The sequence below is a fragment of the Sapajus apella genome, unplaced genomic scaffold (genome assembly GCF_009761245.1).
Source record: "Sapajus apella isolate SASKATOON/1434 unplaced genomic scaffold, GSC_monkey_1.0 scaffold121, whole genome shotgun sequence".
In the NCBI taxonomy this organism is placed as follows: Eukaryota; Metazoa; Chordata; class Mammalia; order Primates; family Cebidae; genus Sapajus; species Sapajus apella.
This window is the reverse complement of record NW_022437061.1, coordinates 2117164-2137728: the sequence shown is the minus strand read 5'-3', so window position 1 is coordinate 2137728 and position 20565 is coordinate 2117164.

Below are 20565 nucleotides of genomic sequence, written 5' to 3'. Positions count from 1 at the left end.
ATCCGCTGTATTTAGAGGGCCTGCGGCAGAGGTAGCCCAGAGGAGATGCCTAATAATATTCACTGAAGCAAACAGAATTATTCAATCTTTTATTCAAAAGAAACTGACTGAACATTTATTAGATTAAAACATTTATGGTACACTTGCACAGAATACAAAGGTAATATTATATAGAAATTAACCTTAAAGAACTTGTAGTTTATTAGACAAGTTACGTATGAGTTAAACTCTAGTAGATAAAAGAAGATGATAGGCAACACTAGAGAAGTATCAGTTTTGTATTTTTTTTGATTATTTAAAAAATATTTCCAGGCTGGGTGCTGTGGTTTATGCCTGTAATCCCAGTGCTTTGGGAGGCTGAGGCGGACGGAACATTAAGCACAGGAATTTGAGGCCAGCCTGAACAACACACTGAGACGTTGTCTCTAAAAACAAGAAAAGAAAAAAAAATTAGCCAGTCTTAGTGGTTTGTGCCTATACTCCCAGCTACTCAGGAGGCTGAGGTAGAAGGACAGCTTGAACCCAGGAGTTCTAGGCTGCAGTGAGCTATGATGGTGCCACTGCACTCTAGCCTAGGTCAAAGCAAGACCCTGTTTCTGAGAAAATAATAATAAAAAAATATTTCATTACTGATTATTCAATATGATCTGATGCCTTGGAAAACACTATGAAATATAGTGAATATGAAATAAATATGAAGAACTATTATAGTTATAAATAGCTCTGTTGTTTCCCAAGGGACCCCACATTGGAGCCACCGCTTTAGGAGACTTCTTCTCCCTAGACTTCCACAGATCTGTGAACAGAGGAGACAGAAAATCTATAAGGTCATCGTCTTGGCCTTGCTGCTTATCAGAATCATCTGTGGAGTTTTAAAAACTCTTCATGTTCAGGCCACATTCCACACCATTCGGTCTGAATCCTTGAGGGTGGGACCCAAGTATTTCTACTTTATAAAGTTCACTAAGTGATTCCGTTGGTTGAAGCCATTGTTCCCAGCCATGCCTGCATATAAACATCATGAGGAGATTTCAAACACCAAATTTCTCACTCTAAGAAATTTTAATTAATTTGTCTGGGTTAGGGCCTGGGCATAAACTTTTTTTTAAGTCTAAATTTAATAGTAATGTGTAGCCCATACTGATACCCACAGCGTTAAGGGATTATATAAAATTATATTTGTGAAGCATATAGGGCAAAATCAGTCATGTGTTTTTGTCACTGGCTATTGTTTTTCTGATCATCTTGGGATAAGTAATATCCAATTTCAGAAACTACTGTGTTAAACTAATGTTTCCTAGTTGTAGGTGATTATGAAGATGATCAGAAAGGCTTTCTATCCCTGAACCAATGACAGATTACACCTGGGCAGGCAAGAAGACTTTCCTGGAATTCTTGGCCTCATGAGCTGTTGTGGTCACTCTTAGTCATTCCTCTTCAGTGGAAAAGGCCCAGGCATGAATAGCATGCAAATATGTGTGATCATTTCAAAACCATGTCCCCACCTATACAAACCACCATATGGAAAGAAAATTTATTTACCTCATGTACATGTCACATAGGTAAAACAAGACATTGTGCTATTTCAATTCTGGTTTGTTTGTGAATACTTCTGTTGTACAATTCATGATACCACTTGGAAATTTCTTGAAGTATTCATTTCTCAGAACTATTGACATAAATTGGATCTTTCTGATGCATTTTATCAGCTGTTTATAAAAGTAAAATACTGCAAAATTGAATTTTATTCAAAAATTATACCTTCCATTTAAAGGCAAAATTACCAACTTGCATTTCAAAAATCTAAGTAATAGAATGCTGGTTTTACAACTTTGAAAGACTTTATGTGATTTTTGTCCAAGTAAGACAAAAATGTAGACAAATGGAGGCATGAACACAAGGTTGAAGAGAAGGTGGAATAATTACAGGAAGACTAATGATTCTAAGTGATGTTGGCAGGAATTCTGGCACTTTTGAAAAAAAAAAATTACTCATCTTCTCTCCAGACATTGAATTCATCTTATTTAGATCACTTAATCTAATAATTTCCTTATGCATTCAGATAATTTTGTGTTTTCATCCAAATAAATCACAGGAATGGTAGCCTGGGGCAGTTTATTTTGCTAGATTTTTTTTTCAGCTCAGCTCCACCTAGGCAACGTCTGACAAGTTATTGTGAACTCGTAACTGCAAAGATTTTCACTGGGGAATGCACTGTTGTGTTGTTGCTCTTTTTTGAACACAGTTCAAAGAGAAATGGAATCCAAAACAGCTTTGCATTTATTGGTGCTTTTAACTTTCTTGCATATACTCTAATTGTAGCCAGAAATATCAACTCCATTGGTACCCTACGGGTGACAAATTCTAAATCAAACTGAGGAAGATGAAAGATACAGATTAAATGGGTTAACTCCATCCAGTTAGCCTTGGCTTCTCCTAAGAACAGTCCTACTGGCAGAAGGGAAGGTGATATACACATGTAGTGAATATCCATTAGATGTTATTCCATGTAATTCTCATCACAATCCTTGGAGGTAGGGGAGATAATTACACCAATTTTAAAGAGTAAAAAACAAGAACTATTTATAAATAATTTTATGCTTTTAACATTTTTCGTGTGAGTTGATTTTTATAGATGTAAATATGTAATTTGAAAAGATCTACATCTATAGATTAGACTATTCACCTGTACACTAATAATCTTACATCAATTAGATTACTTGGAAGCTGAATGCATTAATGGCATCGAAAAAATTAAAAATCTACAGGCATCAGATAAAAGAAAATCCATGGAATACTAGACTCTTAAATCCAAATATAAAATGTAATGTCAAACATACATGGATAAAGGGATAAAAGAAACATGTGGCATATATTCTATTATTTGAAACTTTGCAAAGCTAACTTGCCTATAGTGTTCCCTTTCTTTTTTTTCCTTTTCGTCTCCACCAGCACTGAGCACAAATCAGGGCCTTGCTAGTCAACAGAACTAACAATACAAACGCTTTTATCCTCTTCAGGAGCATGTCTGGGAACCAGAGAGGGGAATAAAGAGTTGAAAATCAAGGCACTTAGTATGGCTACAGAGCAGTGGCTCCTGGAAAGGGATGTGGGGTAAGGGAGGATGCTGTTGTTGGTGTCTTGCTACTCTTTTTTGGACATAGTTCAAAATCCCTAATATGACCTTAAGGTTCTGCTTAATCTGCTTAAGGCTCTGCTCACTTCACCAGTCTAATCTCCCAATATCTGCTCTTTTCAATCTAGATTCATTTTACAGGATTTTCTCCAGGACTTCAAATGTGACCTGTGTTTTTCCATCTCAATGTGTTTGCTCACATTCCCTCTTGTCTCTGGGTAGAAAACTCCTCTAGTCACTTCTTCCACTTAACTAAAATCTAAAATATACTCGTGTTTTTTGTTTTGTTTTGTTGAGGAGTTTTGCTCTTGTCCCCCAGGTTGGAGTACAGTGATGTGATATTGGCTCGCTGCAACCTCCGCTTCCCAGGTTCAAGCAATGCTCCTGTCTCAGCCTTTTGAGTAGCTGGGACAACAGGCATGCACCACCACACCCAGCTAATTTTTGTATTTTTAGTAGAGACAGGGTTTCACCGTTTTGGCTAGGCTGATCTCAAACTCCTAACCTAGTGATCCAACTGCCTTGGACTCCTAAAGTGCTGGGATTACAGTCGAGATACACACCCAGCCTGTACTCAGGGCTTTAAACATTCTTTTTGGGGAACATTTCCCTGATTGCTTCAGAGTTGTTTAGGTACCTCTGATATATACTACCATATCAGTTTGTGGTTTCTCTTTTGTAACATTTAATGGCTTTATGATTTCTTATCCAATAGCTGTCGTCCCTGATGATGATGATGATTATTATTAACACTTATTTAATATCCGTAACAATTTCCTGAGGGAGCTAATATTATTATTTCCATATATACATGGGTAACTGAGAATTAGTGTTATTTAATAACTTATGCAAGGAGATAGTAAGTGATAAAGCCAGGAGTTAAACCTGGGCAATTGAAGTACAAAGTCATACCCTTGATCATTTTATTGCTAGCTGAGCTGTACCTGGCTGTCTTGTTTTCCAGTCTAGTCCTTGAATGTCACACAATGCCAGGTGCATCCTGAAACTTATATTTGTTGAATGTGGAAATAAATGATCTGAGAAAGAAATAACAAAATAAAATAGCCCTTAACACTGACAGCTAGGCCATGGTATTCCCCACTGAATAAAACCTATACCCACAGAATACCAAGAAAGGCCAGACAAGGCCACTTCACCACCACGGTAGAAATGAAAAACAAAACCACTGCCCAATAATTGCAAGCACAGAGACAAGGATACAACACAATCACTAAAATAACCAAATACCATCCTCTCTCAGCTAACATGAGTGGCTGTTTCTTTTCCTTTTGAAAGAAATCGTTTATCTTAATCCAAAGATTGATGTCAATATTGAGAAGAACATTTATGGTTTAGTAGCAGAGATCTGGAATAAAAAAGATTTCAGCATAAGCCAGTTACATCATATAAATAGCATCTGGTAAATGTACCTTATTTTCTATTATAGAAGCATCACTACTCAGGAACTATCAATTTGTAAACTTATATGCACTTCATAGATACAATAAAGAAGTACACTGCAAAAGTAGATCAGCTCTGCTCGCCATTAAAAGGTGGCATATGAGATTGTGAGGGGTCCTTGTGCCTTTGAGCAGAGGGTTTTATTGATGACAGCTGAGTCCCTAATCTTTCCTAATGCCTCTTAAATACAAATTTTTTAAGTACCTAAGTTTTGAACTGCCCATGCTTTCTGACAGTGCTCAATCCAGAACAAAGCTTGACTTCCTTAATCTCCCCCAAAATCATCCAGCACAGACCCAAACTCTGTGATGAGCCCCCTCTAACTCTGTCTTACCAAAAATGCCCTGTGGCTCTTTCTTGCTACCACAGCAACACAATTGATATACATGGCTTTTTTTGACTTCGTGTATGTTTCTGGACTTTCACTGGGTATTGACAGAGCAAATGTGTGCTCATTTAACAAAGTTGTGGTTATGTAAATATAACTTCAGAAAATTAAGTGAATTAACCTTCTCCCCATTAAAGTGTTAATATTCTTATTAGTAATTTATGCTGGTCAATTTTATAGCATGCTATATACAGTAAATCCTCAATGTGATTGATGAGTTATTGAAAACTGTGACTTTAGGCAAAATGATTTATAATGAAACCAATATTACTATTGGCTAATTGATGAAGCAAGAGTTAAGTTCCTATGGCATATTTCTGGTCATAAAAACATCACCATACTTTTAAATAAGAAACAAAACACTTCTAATATTAAATATTGAAATAAATGTGAGCTATACATACATTTAAAAGAAAGATTAATAAATGTGAGGAAGATAATTATTTACTAAATTTGTGGTGAATCAGTGAGTGACAGCAGTTGTAGTGGTTGGGAGTTGGGAGTTAAATTAAGCTTACCTATTTGCAAAGAGAAAATTGTCCACAGTGTCTCCTACCACCACACAGTTCAAAAGCAATCACCAATATGGCCGGCCCTCTGAGTGCTTCTACTTCCTTACCACAATGCTTATTGCCATGCATTTGTACTATCGCTGCCTATTTTACAAATTTTTATTTGACAGTACTTTGTATTCATTCATTTTCCAATCCACTTATTCCAATTCAGGGTAGCAGGTGGCCAGAGCCTCTCTCAGCAGCACTTGGTTGAGGCAGGAACCCACCCTGGTCATTCCATGCAGGGCACACTCATACACACACACACACACACACACACACACACACACACACTCATACACACTCAGATTGGGACAATGTAGACACCCAATTCACCTAACACACTCAAGTTTGGTATGTCTGAGGAAACTGGAGTACCTAGAGAATACCCACACAGACCTGGGAAGAATGTGCACACTTCACATAGACAGTGCCCTCTGCCAGGTATTCTTTTTCATCTATTTTATAACAAAATGATGATGTTATTAGACCACCTGTGGTACTGAATTACCTTACTCCTCTCCTGACTTGTCGAATGATGCATTACTGAATTTAGTTTACCATATGGACATTTTTCTTTTTAACCAATATATTTTGAGCATTGACTTAAAAAGCAAGCAACTAAACACAAAGCTAGTCCCTGCTTCTTTTGCTATTCTTTGGGAAAGCAGCATATTACCAGGAGGAGAAAATATGAAATATAGATAGATAAGAATGATATAGCTAGCTCACTTTATAAACTTCATTGCACGAGTTACAGAATTTTCTCATATTTGGAAAAACCGGTAAAACGCCAAAGGCTACATATTGATGTCTTCCATATCTCCGCGCAACATCCCTTTCTGTATCTATTGCTTCCCTCCCTGGCCTTTAAAGACTTCCTTCTGTCCCCTCAATTCTCACTGTTCACACTCTTCTTAGCCAGGATTATCATCTTCAATAACTTTCCATTTTTCCTCCATTTTCGTCACATTAAAATCCCTCTCCTGGTGGGCACCTTTCTCCATTAATCTGATTTATGAATGCATACTGATGTAGTTAAAGGTGCTAATAGATTAGTGGGTGACACTTCCTCTGTTACATTGGCCTTTTAAAATAAATCATTAGTCTTAATACAAAGGTTGATGTTAATATTGGCAAGAACATTTATGGTTGAGAAGCAGAGATCTGGAATAAAAAATATTTCAGCATAAGCCAGTTACATCATATAAATAGAATCTAGCAAATGTACAAATAGAGATATCTATATAATTATTTTTTATTACAGAAACATCTCTACTCAGGAACTTTCAACCTGTAAACTTATATATGCTTTATATATACAAAAGAGAAATACAATGCAAAAGTAGATCAGCTCTGCTCACCATTAAAATGTGGCATATGAGACTGTGAGGGGCCACTTCTGCCTTTGGTCGGATTGTTTTATTGGCTGTTTGGCTTAGTTTTGAGATATTTCAGAACCATAGATCACTGTACAGTGAGAGACTGTTAATAGGCTAAAAGGACTGTTTATATGCTATCCACAGTAGTTAAAAACAGAAAATGTTACAGACAAAAGTGGAAGATCTTCAGATTATGGTTAAAGAATATACATCAGTATTGAATGCTTGTTAATATTAATTCAAGAAAAGACTAGGAATAGAAAATAACAAGTTAGGAAACTTAAAGGTTAAATAAAGGTTGAATGTATGGCTGCTGAAGCTTTTCTAGCAAGTCACAGATGGCTCATAGGCTGGGAACTGTTGACTTCTAAGCCATATCAAAGAGAGCAGTACTGTGGAACATAACACATGCTGTCCTGGCAGCTCCGCATTATCCTGACAGATAATGAAGGAGGGTGTTATGGCCCCAGCCAACTGTCAGTGGAGAAGATCATGGTTTGTTTTAAAAAAATGCTTTGTAGAATATATATTAGCAAGAAAGAGACAAATATGGCAAATTTTTAATGGTTTGAAGGATTAACTCATTTCAATATAGTAAAATACCTATAAACTGACTTTAGCATAAGAAGAATTTTGAAACATTCTTTCAGAACTTAACACCTTCATAAATAAAGCAGCTGTTGGAATATTATTCCTTGGTTATTGATGTAATTATTTTAAAACCTTTTAAAACTGGCAACACCTGTGTTGCACTCACAGTTGGTGCAGGCAGAGTTGCAAATGTAGAAGAATTTCTGTTTTTAAGTGTTACAGTCATTTACATAGCTTCAATTTTTCACAAACTTTAAAAAATGCAATATCCTTCCAAACTGTACCTTACTTTAATTTTTTTTTAATGTTTGGCTAGTATAATATCTGCCTAAGAATAAAACAAACTTATTTATCTTAGTAGACAAAAATTGGAAAATAAATGTCCAGAAACAGAGGAATGAGAAACTAAACCATGGTCTATATATCATGAAATATTATGTAGCTATTAAATTCATATGAAACAGGCCAGATATGGTGTCTCATGCCTGTAATCCAAGCACTTTGGAGGCCGAGGTGGGCAGATCACGAGGTAAGGAGTTCGAGACCAGCCTGACCAATATGGTGAAACCCTGTCTCTACTAAAATACAAAAATGTGCCTGTAGTCCCAGCTACTTAGGAAACTGAGGCAAGAGACTTGCTCAAATCCGGGAGGCAGAGGATAGGCTGCTGTGAGCCAAGGTCGTGCCATTGCAGTCTAGCCTGAGGGACAGAGCAAGACTGTCTCAAAAAATATATATAAATGAAACAGTCTTGTGTTAAATGCAAAAAGAAAATCTAAAATTATATATATAATTTACAGAAAATAATACCGGAAACAGAGATAATCCTTGTTGTAGGCATTGAAACCTTAGGAAAATTTTTTCTTCTATTTATGTTTTCCAAATTCTATATTTACTTTTAAGATAGAAAGAAATAAACATTTTCAAAGTGATTTTGCAGACAAGTACAAGAAGATTTTAACATGTTGTTCTTTCACTAATTAGGCAAGGTGAAAGAAACTTAGGACTTGCTATTAGGTTGTAATAAATGTTAACTTTATATTTTTTAATTTTGGTTTTATTTTATTTTATTTATTTACTTATTTATTTTGAGTTGGAGTCTCACTCTGTCTCTAGGCTGGAGTGCAGTGACATGATTTCTGTTCACCGCAACCTCCGCCTCCCAGGTTCAGGCATTCTCCTGCCTCAGCCTCCTGAGTAGCTGAGACTACAGGTGTGCACCACCACTCCCAGCTAATTTTTGTTTTTTTAGTAGAGACAGGGTTTCACTATGTTGACCAAGATGGTCTCAATCTCCTGACCTCGTGATCCACCCACCTCGGCCTCCCAAAGTGCTGGGATTACAGGCATGAGTCATTGTGCCAGCCCCCAATTTTGTTTTGAAAAATTAACTTTAGAGTTCATTCTGAAAACAGTGCTGAAAAATCCTCATGAGTTCACAGGGAAACATTTACCAAAAACAGATTTCTTTGCAAATTACTGAAGAATTGTGTATTCCTCTTCCAACAGCACAAGTAACTGGGTATCTCTGTGACACAGGAATCTACACAAGCTTTTAAAAATGAATATTTAATTTCAGATGGGAGTGGGAATGTATTTTATTCCTTTTGACATTCGTTTTCATGTGAGTTCCTTTTTGTCTATTTTCTTATTGTAAAAATAATACATGATTATTGTAGAAATTTGTAAAATAATAGCCAGGTGTGGTGGCTCATACCTGTAATCCTAGGGGTTTGGGAGGCTGAGACAGGAGGATCTTGAGGAGTTTGAGACCATCCTGGGCAACATAGCTAGACCCCAGTCTCTACAAAAAATGTAAAAATTAGTAGACTGGGCACAGTGGCTCACACCTGTAATCCTAGCAATCTTGGAGGCTGAGGAGGGTGACTCACTTGAGGTCACGAGTTCAAGACCAGTCTAACTAGCATAGTGCAACCCCATCTTTACTAGAAATGTAAAAATTAGCTGGGTGTGGTGGCAGACACTTGTAATCCAATCTACTTGGAGACTGAAGCCTGAGAATTGCTTGAACCCAGGAGGTGGAGGTTGCAGTGAGCTGAGATCATGCCACTACACTCCAGCCTAGATGACAGAGAGACTCTGTCTCAAAAAACAAAATAAAATAAAAATAAAAATTAACAGGATGCGGTGGCATGTGCTTGTAGTTCCAGTTACTCGGGGGGCGGAGGGTCGCTTGAGCCCAGGAGGTCAAGGCTGCAGTGAGCTATGACTGTGCCACTGCACTCCAGCCTGGGCAACAGAGCGACACTTGTAAAGAAAAGAAAAGAAATAAATTTGTAAAATACATAAATGACTTTTTCAGAATTCATATTCACACAGATTATACAGAGATAATAAACATTAACTTTATTTTTACTTATTCTCTTTCTCTCATTTATCTTTCTCTTTCTTTCTCAAAGCCAGGATCACACTGAGTAGTTTTTGCAGCAGCGTGAAGGGTCACCAATAAGATCTCCCATTCAGAAAGAATGTGCTGATCCGCAGTGAGGAGTGAGTTAGCTAACAGTCTTCAGCCAACAGGCTCTTTAAAATCTGCTGTAGAATTTGAGGAGCCTGGCTTGCCCTGTTCTCTGGCATTTCTGCGTTCTCATGAGAAGCTCTAGCACATGACTGAGCAGAGCCCTGGGTATTAGGGCCTGGCCCTTTCTTCCCAATGCACCATCTTCAGCACTCTCTGTGCCAGACCGCCTGTTGGCTGAGATTTTCTTGGTGTTGAACTAAAGCCAGGGTCTCCTCTTACCTCATCCTCTTTCCTCCCTCTCTCCTACAGTTGTCAGACCCGCATTGTCTTGTGAAGTCTGTTCTCCTATTTTATCACCTCCTTTATCTGTCACAGGCATTATCCTGTCCAATTGTTTGTTTCCCAGAGGACTCAACTAAAACAGTTTTATATTTTGATTTTCTCATTTGCCATTAAGTGGTGAGCATTTCCCAATGGTATTAAAATATTTTCATAAACATTACTTTTATTTTTATGGATTTGTTTTCTACAGAACAAATTTGTTTTATACAGAGCATTTCCCAATAGTATTAAAATATTTTCATAAATGTTATATATATATATAAATAATGGGTTTGTTTTTATATAGAAGATACAGGAAGCTGTTGGTTTCTCTAGTTTCCATTGCCCAGGAATACTTCTGACATGTATAAGATGTTCCTAGCCTTTGCCATTACAAATAATAATGTGATGGACATAATGGTAAAGATTCTTTACATACATTTCAGAATATTTTTTCAGAATAGATTTCTCAAAGTGTAATTACCAGCTTACTTGCTACATTTTGAAAAATTGATTTTAAAAAAAGTACTAACTCACATCCTAACCAGCAATATATTCCCTATTCACCTACCTTTTATGTGGTGCCTAAGTATGTGCTCCTAAAAAAAGCATCTTCATTAATATCTTCATAGGTAAATTTTTGTTCACATTCCTGATTATCAAGTCCCTCCAACTGGTTTCTGAGGGTTTTCTTCAGACTTGTATAAACCACTGTGCTACCACTTCCCAACTCCTGCAGTTCAGCCTCTAAAACAGAGTAGCCCCTCACAGGTGGCTCTGAGTCTTCTTTATGGGCACTTGATAACAGCGAGCTACAGAAAGACCTGAATATGCTTCGCTGTCTTCTGCAACTATACAGAGGCCAAGGAGAGCCAATGTCCCACTGGAAGGAAATGCTTCAGCTATAATACCATCTTCTCATGGTGCTACCTTCCACCTTCAATGGAAGATACAGGAAGCTGTTGGTTTCCCTAGTTTCTATCGCCCAGGAATACTTCTGACAAAACATTAAGAATGTGTTCCTACTTACCAGAAACAAAACAAAACCTCCACTAAGTCATTTATATTCTTCTCTAAGCTGTTTATTCTAGTTAGCATCTTATCTAACCTTTTTTCTAGGTTCTTAGTTTCTTTGCACTGGGTTAGCACATGTTCTTTTAGCTCTGAGAAGTTTGTTATTACCCACCTTCTAAAGCCTGTTTCTGTCAATTCTTCAGACTCATTCTCCATCCAGCTTTGATCCCTAGCTGGTGAGGAGTTGTGATCCTTTGGAGGAGAGGTGTTCTAGTTTTTGATGTTTTCATCATTTCTGTGCTGGTTTCTTCCCATCTTAGTGGCTTTATCTACCTGTAGTCTTTGTAGTTGGTGATTTTCGATGGGGTCTCTGAGTGAACATTTTTTTTTTTGTTGATGATGAAGTTATTTCTTTCTGTTTCTTAGTTTTCCTTCTAACAGTCAGGCCCCTCTGCTGCAGGACTGCTGGAGGTCCACTCCAGATCTTGCTTGCCTGGGGATCGTAAGGGTTGCTGCTGGTTTCCTCTTCTGCTACCTTCATCCCTGCCAGATGTCGGCCTGAGCTGTCCTTTATGAGGTGTCTCTTTGGGCATATGGGGGTCAGGGAGCTGCTTGAGGAGACAGTCTCTCCATTATAGGAGCTCAAGTGCTGTGCTGGGAGCTCCATTGTTCCATGCAGAGATGCTGAGCAGATACTGTTAAGTCTGCTGCAGCAGAACTCATAACCATCTCTTTTCCCAGGTGCTCTGTCCTAGGAAGGTCAACTTTATTTATAAGTTCCTGTCATGCTGCTGCCTTTTTTCATAGATGCTCTGCCCAGCAGGGAGTAGTCTAGTCACAGTCTGCCAGCAGAGGCATTGCTGAGCTGCCACAGGGTCTGCCTAGCTGCTGTGTGAAGTGCCTTGGTAGTGGCGGACTGTCGGTAGTGGTGGTTGCCCTTCCCCGCACTGAGCTGGACCGTCCTAGGTCCAGCTGTGCTTGCTGCGAAACTCTCAATCCAGAGCCTTTCAGATTGCTTGTTTTGTGGGGGTGCTACCTGCTGAGTCAGATTGCCTGGCTCCCTGTCTCTGTCCCCTCCCTTTCAGTTGAATGGGCAGCTCTGTCTCCCAGGCCTTCCAGGCACCAGTTGTAATGGCTGCCCAGATTTGTGTGAGTTTCTGCACGTCAAGCTGGCACCTGCTGAAACCACGGTGCTGAAAACTCATGGCACTTTTCGTCCAGGGAATCTCCTGGTCTGTGGTCAGTGAAAATTGGTTTGGAAATGCGGTGGGCACTCACCCTCTGCATTGTTCTTGCTGGGAACTGCAGTCCGGAGCTGTTCCTATTTGGCCATCTTGGATCCTCCCAAATTAGTTATTAATTATAAAAAGAGAAATAGTAAATTTATAGTGGAGAAATTTAATACATATCATCTTAACAAAATGATCAATTTTAATATTACAAACAAGATAAACTGATATCGTAGGGTTTCCAATACATTCTGAGGAACACACTAATACTTCCAGTATATTCCTTCTGAAGATTCATAATCTGAATTTAATTATGAACCAACAGCAGAGAAACCCAAAATTTGGGACAATTTGGAACAGAGTTGTAATCTTACAAATATCCAGATCAAAAATCCAAAGAAATGCTAAAGAGTTGTTCAGTGTGAAAGGAAATTAAAGATATTGATAACAGAATTTAACCTGTGATCTTAGATTGAATTCTGAATGAAAAAAAATAAGAAATAACCATAAAGGACATTACTGGGACAATTTGAATTTGAGTGAATATGGAATGAATGTCAGATAAAATTATTCAATCAATGTTAAATTTCCTGATTTTGACAGCTTGGCTATGATTACACAAGAGAATATCCTTATTATTAAGAAATAATCACTGAAGTATTCAGAGGCAGAGTTTTGCAATATCTGTAACTTTTCTCAAATTGTTCAGAGAGGGAGAAGGAACGATGAATCAGGTAGGGTGAAAAGCTCATAGGATAACTTATGATTGAATCATTTGCCAAGGTCTCCTGTAGATATTAATATGTATATATTTTACTTTATTACTTACAACTTAAAAAATAATTGCTGTGAGTTGTATCAAAAAATATTTGCTTATTCTTAGATTTGGTTTAGTAATTTCACTTTGGGGATTTATTCAAAGGAAATGATAAAACAGAGGCAAAATTTTGTTACAAGGGAACTCATCAAAATTTACATGCAACTGTGGAAAACTGGAAAAAACTCACACATCCAATAAAAGAGTGTTGTTTTAAGATTATGCAGTCACTAAAATGCGGCAAAATAATTTCTAATGGCATGTAAAATGCCATTGTTAGGTGATAAAGACAAGATACACAATGGTACCCACAGAATGACTCCATTACTGTGTATGCATACCCATAGTCACATGCATAAAAGATTGCAAAACTATACATGAAAATGTTAATAGTGGTAATTTTAACATGTAAGACATAAAAGGTAACCTAACATTTTTACTTGACACTACTTTGAAAATTTGCTAAAAAAAACTATTTTGTAATTAAAACAAATAATTTTCTGTAGTCAAGAGTATGACTTAAAGACTTATCAGTAGCCATAAATGTAAATGAGACTTTGAGCTTCTTGTTAGATGTGTGCACACACATAAACATCTACACCTTTATTACATGCTATAACTGGCTTCCAGTGACACAAGATCCTGCTACTGAGGTTGGTGAATAACAGTGAAGCCTGACCCCTAAACTTGTCCTTTGGTGGAATGTACACTCAGGAAATCCCTTTTCCATAGTTGTAAACTGATGTATGACTGTTATAAAGGGCCATGACCTGGTGGATTTGTTTCCTGTGAATGTATCCCAAGCCTGAAACCAAGTGCTGCACATTCTGGCAAGAAAATGTAATAGGGCACATTAGAATCTGTGAAAGAGGCACAGTTCTTTTTATTATATGCTAAATTTGCATTTTCTCTATGTAAAACTTTTGAAATAATTCAGTTACTTATTTTATAATTTAATTTCCAAGGTTAGTTCTTTACATGTATTTTAGGACCGAAATTTCACAGTGTGGGCCTAGATTCAGAAACTCTGTTACAGTTTTTGTTTTAAGTTTTTTTTACAACCTAGATTGGTACTAAGAAGAAATGATGAATTGCTATTAGTGTATTAATAATAAACATTAAAGTCTTCTAATAAGTACCAAATAATAACAAAGGATCAGAAAACAAACACATATTAACTGCTGGGGATTAACCCCAACCAAAGCAATATCACAATGGAGATTCTTATATTAAGGATAACAAATTGCTACCCCTGAAATGTCAGTTAAGATTTATACCTATTAGCCTGAAACATCCTCCTCATTATTTCTAAATTATGCAACATTATTAGCAGATCCAGGAGCCATCATGTGTATTGCAGGAGAATGAATTTTCAATATAGCTAATGTGTATGGTCTTCAATTCAGATTTCTGTTCCATAGCCCCACCCATGTATAAAAAGGCCCTACCCACTGATAAGAGACATATTTATATTCCCACAGCCAGATTCTCCCACTGTAATCAAGGCTTCATCTAATGTAAGCACATGACTCACACACATTGGTCCCTTTCCTGAAACTCAGAGTAAGAGCCAATTCTCAGCTATCTGTGATTAGAGTGACAGAGGTGACTGGAAGAAGGGAAAACCACTGGTATTCCCAACTTCCGTTTTAACTAATAATCTTAACCTCCTCCTTGATGTCAACTGTCCTTTACTAAGGATTGTAATGAACACAGAAAGGGCCCAAGAGAAAAGCACAAGGTCTGATAATTCTAAAACTATACAATCAACAACTGAACAGTTGAGGGCTTGCCATTTTCGTTTTCTTTCATGGCCAATATTCTAAATAAGTACTGTCCACCAACAGCCGTCACCAACTCCTTTAATCTAGTGCAATCCTGCCTCCACTTTCATCACTCACTAAAAGCACAATCTATAAACCTTCATGACATTCAGAGGTCAAAACCAGAGGCATTTTTCTTCTTTCTCATTTTTTTCTAGGGTTTTTTTGTTTTTGTTTTTGTTTTAACTAAACAGTGTTGACTGTCACTCTAGATCTTTGATTTTTTTTTCTTTCTTCTGAGTTTCATGCCATTTTGTTCTCCTAGATGTCCTGGTTATAACCATCAAGCTCTGCTGATTTAAGTATAATCTACCTCTACCTCCAATTCAACACTTTCTCATCACTTCCACTACTGCACTCTTTGCCCTAATCGTGTTATAATTTAAGTGGGCTATTAAAATACTCCCCAATTTATCTTTCAATCTTGTCCTTTTTAGCCTATTTCCTTCAGGGCGGAAAGATTGGTCTTTTTGAATTATTTCACCAGCCTACTTCCAGCCCTCTGAAAGTTTCTAATTGCATTTTTAGGAAAAGGCAAACACGTTACCAAATCTTATAGCCCTTAAAATTTCTACCCTTGACTACCTCTCTGACTTCTCTTGCAGCTGTCCAGTACTTATTCTAAATAAGTACTGGAGCCTGGGGCCAGGCTGGTCTTACTGTCTTCTGAACATTTGGGTCCTTGCACTTATTGCTCCAAACCAAGGATAGTTTGCCTCCACAAACTGTAGAGATGGCTCTTTGATCACCCTAGCTAAAGACACCCTAAAATTGTAGCATATTATGTTTTGCTACCTTAGTGTATTACTAACCATGAAAACTTAGACATGTTACCCTGTGTCTCAACTTCCTCATCTGAAAAATGCATTTTATATAAATAGTTACAACCTCATCAGGTGGTTAGAAGGATTTCATTAGTTATTATATCTGAAAAGCTTAACAACAAATAGTAAGCCCTATACATGCTTGCAACTCTTGTTGTTATTAGTATTTATTTATTTTTATTCTTTTCCTGCTGGAATATAATGTTAGGTTTTGTTTGTCTTATCATTTTTTTCTCAAGATGTAGAACAGTAAGACACATAAAAAGCCCACATAAGTATTTGAATGATTGAATGAATAAATTAAATCTTTAATCATTGCTTTTGTCTGCAGTCTTCTGTTTTACCATTTTCCTTAGACAGATTTATTTCTGTCACTTTCCTGAGACAGTCATTGGTTTTCTTGGCATTTTTCCTCTACCCTCATTCCTTTGGGGTGTTTAACTTGAAGTGATTCTCTGGCTTCAGCTATAGTCTCTGTGATGGTAGTTTTCACCATCACAGCTTTAGTCCAGACCACATACCCAACCTCTGCATTTGGGGCACCTCTAAGGGGATGGAAATTTGGCCTGGGGCTCAAAGGATGCACTAGGATAGGGTATGAGTTCTATGACTTTACTTGCTTTATGATCTGGTATAAATCACAACTTTTCTGGAGACCATATTATTTTTAACATAGTAATTATGAATCTTACCTTCTGTCTCAAAGTATGCATCGAAACAAAGAGTTAATAGATGGGAAAGTATTTTGTAAATTGTAAAACAGTAAATAATATTGAGGTGTTGTCAGATACCACAAATATGCTATTTCTACACATATACCCTGCTGTTGTCTTAGAGTCAACATATTTAACTATTTTTCTTCTTTCCTAAACTCAATTATTTCTAACTTTGCTTTCTCTCATTTCTCACATCCAATTATTAAACACCTGATTTTCCCTCTGTGACATATCTAAAATGCTTCTCCTACTCTGTTTTCCGAAACATAATCCTAGCCTCAACTTTCTTCAGTTTACATCTAGGTCATTACTACACTCACTCTATTAGTAGGTTTCTCTGCCTCCTGCCTCTTTCTCTCAAGAAGGGTTCTCAAATAATCTCATTTCAAACTTTCCAAAAAATTAACAACATTAGATTTCTTTTAATGTCAACAAATTACTAGGATTTCAATGATTTATTATCTTACAGTGCAGAAGTCTAACAGATGCCTCCCTGGGCTAAAAGGAAGATGTTGACACCTGGTGAAAATTGAGGTGTTGTCAGGGCTACATTCTGCTCTGAATAATATAGAGGAGAGTCTATTTTCTTGCTTTTTCCAACTTCCATAGGCCACCAGTGTTTCTTGGCTTGGGACCCTCTTCCTTTATCAGCAATTGTAGGTCAAGTCCTTCTGTCTCACATCACATCTCTTTGACGGCAACTAGGAATGATGCTCTACTTTTGAAAACTCATGTGATTAGCTTGGGCCTACTCAGTTAATCCATGGTCACCTCCTCATTGCAAAGTCTGTAACCTTAATCATCAGTCATGTCCCTTTTACCATGGAAGGTAACATATTCATAGTTTCTGGGGAATAGGTCACAGACGTCTTTTGAGGTAAGGGCTATCATTCTGCCTACCACACCAATTTATGGTGTCATTCCTCTGATCAAAAACTATAAATGATTCTCAATGGTTCATAAATGTAAAGCTTATCCTTTTGGTACATCTTTACTGAGTCTTCAAAATAAATTCATAACTTTTCCCAAGTATGGATCCTCTGCTACTATGAAGATAGTCTCCCTGACATATCTTAAACATGCGATGCTTTATGTTAGTGTGTTTGCTGATTATTCTTCCATTTGAAATGTCCTACAGTCTCTGCTTATATCAAAGTCCTGACATTTTTTTCAAAATCCAATTTAAGTCCTACCTCATCAATGAAATCTCCCCTCTTGAAGTTACCTTTCTCTAAATTATTTTATATGATACCATCTACTATATTTTGTGGATTTCTGTTATTTGTCTTTTCAGAATTTATTCATTCTTCATGCAATAGCATTTTATTTTTCTTTGGGGGATGATGTTTTTTTTTCTTATTAGATAAAAACTTTTGCCTTTTTCAGCTAAAGTGCCCTCCCATGGCCAGGGTGTACTCATATTCTCAGCTAGACTGTCATATGCTGTCTTCTTAGACCACAAGCTCCCAAGAAGTAAAATGGTTGGAATTCACACCTTCTAGAAGCAATACACTGCTACCTAAATCACTAGAACTGTCCTGGTGTTTTTTTAGCTTTCACTCTAATTCTATTGACTTTCTCATAAGTTTCCTGTAACTTTTTTTAGTTTCACCCAGAATTGTTTTTTTCCCCTAAGAATCAAGAAACCCTAACTATAATAGTCTCCACTGTTCTTTAAATATTCTCATAACTTTGAATCTCTAAGTTGTTGTGCAAATGATAGTATATTTTATACTCTTTTGAATATTCCACAACCTTTTACAAATTACTAAACACAGAAAAGCTTTTCAATAAATTCGATTAACTCATAAAGCACTGTTTTTTTTTTCATTTTTTGAGAATGCAAACTGTACCTGATAGTAACTTGAAGATTGGAAAAATGACACCTACTTCCTTAGAATGACACATCCTGCCATCCCCAGAAGGGATAGTACTGAGAATAATAGAAAATCTTTGATTCTTTCTGATAGATTAATTGGAAAGGTCATCATTGGTCAGCAATACATGATTATATTTTTATGTGTAGTTCCTATCATCCACTAGTATAACCAATCCCTAATATAAAGTTCTGTATCACTTAGTCACATGGTCTCCATTTATTTAGCATGTAATGGATCCACTTACATTGCTTCCATTAAATGAGCTTAAATTGTGCTCATTTTCTTAATAGATACATTGCACACTACAAGCTAATAAGAAAATTATGGAAGTCTTTTCCCAAGAATTTCTCTGAAATTTAGATAAACTGAACAGAGTATCTGTGTTTAGGTTTGCATAATAAATAGCTAGCATTAGTGGGTGACCAGACAGGATATTTAAAAGAGATTCATGTTTTATGTCTTTTCTCAATGAATTCATGTTGGAACCTAATGAACAGCACTTACATTTAATAATGTTTTATGACTGTTTAGGGAAAAGTATATTCTAGAATTGATCGGAGTCAAATTCAGTGCTTATAATTTTATCCTTTTGAAAACTGTGATATTCTAACACCAGTTTCTTGGAATCTTTTTCCTCATCTGCATAATCTCTTCAAAATGACCAATTCTGCCATCATTGTAAAAGTTTAGGTTATTTCTCTGTGAAATCACTTGAAGATGAGACATTTAGCACCTCCCAGAGAGAGATACCAGGTTTTCGGTCTGAGATACAAGAAAGATGGAGTTTAATTTAATTGAGAGAGAAGAATTACTGAAGAAACATTTTTAGGGGAATATCAGTTATTGAACATGTTACCTTTGAATGCCTAGTGACTATGTAAGTGGAGATGTTAGGTAATTGGACACAGATATCTGGAACTCATGGCAAATACTTAGACTGGGAGTAATCAGTATCTAGACAGCAATTAAAGATATGAAACTATATGGAATGAGGTAGGGAGTGGCTATATGGAGAGAAAACTTACAAGATTGAGCTTTGGGGAATTCTATTGTTGTTAGGTCCATGGTAGAGGATAGGGAAATATTGAGGAAGATCTAGCAAAAGACTGAGAAGCAGGTAGAAAAACAGTTTAGTGTAGTATCCTGGAAGCTGAGAGAAAACGAGTGTTTCTAACAGTTCTCTTCCTTAATCTTCTGGGTTCTCAGATCTTGAACTAAATCAGTGTAATGGTTCTATGACAATTCAAAGATTCTGTTTTACAAGAATTTGTTTCTCCCAAGAAAACTCTAAACTAGATCTGAGACTATCTCCCTATGATCTTCCTCTGCTTCTGATATGGCCAGAAAATCAGTGAAATTAGGAGTCAGAAGACCTCAGTTCTCATGACAGCTCCATCTATTGCCACTGGTGTGACCCAGGACAAATTGCTTAACTTCCCTGCCAAATGGGCTTAGCCATAACTCCCTGCCCCAGCTGCAGGCTAATGAAAGATACAAGGAGCTGAGGGATGGAGCAAGTACTCTGCAGGCTGCTGAAGCCCTATACGGAGGTAGCCGTCCATCACTGTGATGGAGTTTCAGAAGAATCAAACTTGTCTGCTGTGCAGGCTCAGGGGAGTCAAGCCTCTTTGCAGAGGCTGAGGGAATCACAAGACACCATTCTGGCTGATGTATCTTTTCAAATGCTACTTCTCAACAGGATGTCTATTCTTTTTAGAAATACTCTTTTAAAATGCACTTTAAATTTTTTTTTAAATACTAACTTCTAGGATTTTAAAATACCAGCACCTAGAATTTTATAATTAATGTGGCTCCTTCTAGTTCAAGAAGGTCTTCACTATGGTAGGCTATAATATGTGATGCATTTATAGACTGTTTTCCAAAATTAACACCATTGAGTCTTTATATCTGCACACATTATAGCCTTGTCACTGCCTATAAACCCTT